The sequence below is a fragment of the Egretta garzetta genome, unplaced genomic scaffold (assembly GCF_000687185.1).
Source record: "Egretta garzetta isolate BGI_Z169 unplaced genomic scaffold, ASM68718v1 scaffold296, whole genome shotgun sequence".
In the NCBI taxonomy this organism is placed as follows: Eukaryota; Metazoa; Chordata; class Aves; order Pelecaniformes; family Ardeidae; genus Egretta; species Egretta garzetta.
The window spans coordinates 167,705-169,315 of NW_009259988.1; positions in this window are offsets into that span (position 1 = coordinate 167,705).

Below are 1,611 nucleotides of genomic sequence, written 5' to 3' on the forward strand. Positions count from 1 at the left end.
CCCCGCGGGTCCGGCCCCGCTGCCCCCCGCCCTTATCGGGGTGGGCGGGGGCGGGAAAGCATCCCAAACCTTCCCCTTCTGCAACTAAAAAGCATGGGAGAGAGGTATAAAGCGCCAGGAAAGGAGAATAATTTGATCTTTACACTCGATAGACCCCCGGGGGTTACGTACAAGGGACCCAGTGCCCGTTAGGAATAAGGAACGGAGCATCCCTGGAATTTGTCAATCCAAATTTTACAGCTCTTAAATAAGCGCAAAAGGGCGCCAGAGATGAAATACACCCTGTATTGGGGTTGGGGTTTTTTTTTTTAAAAACGCTTGCCCAGATTTAAGGCCCTGATAAAATGTATTAAATCTTTAAAGGTTTTAATGAATCCAGTATGTGTTTCATAAATCAAGAACCTCTGCTCAGCCCCCTCTCGGTTTAATAAGGGTAAACTAGGAAATTGCTCTGAGCTGAAGCAAAATACATTCATATAATATTGAAAAGTAATAGATTTTTAAATGTGGGGTGTTCTGGCTCGCAGTCGCGGTTTTGCTTCATAACATCGACGCTATATCATTACCCTGAATGGGAAACCAGCTGCGGCCACGTGTTTAACAGCATCAAGATGTGAACTAGCACAAAGGTAAATATTATTTGTAATAAACCAGAAAAAAGGGAAAAAAAAAAAAAGGCCAAAAAAATCATTACTTCTGGACCCGGGGCCAGGAACATTCGGTGGTGCCTGTGCCGCAGCCCCTCTGGTTTTTAACAGCACGGGCTTTTTTATATGAACAAATGGTTTATTACGCCCACTTCTCTCCGGCACTTGAAAACTTTTTCATCCCTGCCCCGTTCCTCCCCGCCCCGCTGCAGTGGAGCCCGTATAAAAATATCTCGCGGGTTTTACTGCAAAGTTAATTGAGACAAGTTGGAAGGCCTCTGAGCGCTCTCGTTAACGCGCGGTCCCAGCCTGCCGGCGGGGACGGACCCGGGGCGGGGCGCGGGGGCGGCCCCCCTGTGAATGGGGGTGGAAAACCCCCGCCCCCGCCGTTCCTGCTTCGGTGTTTAAGGTTACCTCCGTGCACAGCCGGAGCGGTGGGGTGGAAAGCTCCTGCTCGCCAGTCCCACTCCATCCCCATTCCCGTCTCCATCCCCATTTCCATCCCATCCCCATCCCTCGGTGCTCCCAGCACCCTCCGGCACAGCCCCGCTCACCTCCCCAGGCTGGGCAGCTTCGGCTCTCCTGGAGGAAGCTGCTCTAAAAGGCGAACCCGGCGCTTCGTTAACCGTGATGCCTAATAACTATTTAATACCGTGTTTGTAAAGTGCCTCCAGGATGAATCGTGCGCCGTGAGCGCTTGGTGCTGCCGTAACTCACCGGGGCTTTTACCTGGGAGCCAGGAGCCGCTCCGGGTGCAAGGGACCCCTCACTCAGGCGCTGGCTGGCGTGGTGACCTCTTTATTGGCCTGGGGAGCCCCAAAGTCATCTGGTGGAAGCCCAAAATTGCCAGTAACTCTTGCAGCTCTCACCGGAGCGCAGCAGCAGGGGGGGGACTCAACTTGCAGGGGGTTGAATGTCCATAAAAACTTGATTTTTTTTTTGTTTGGCTGGGGGGAAGAGAGAA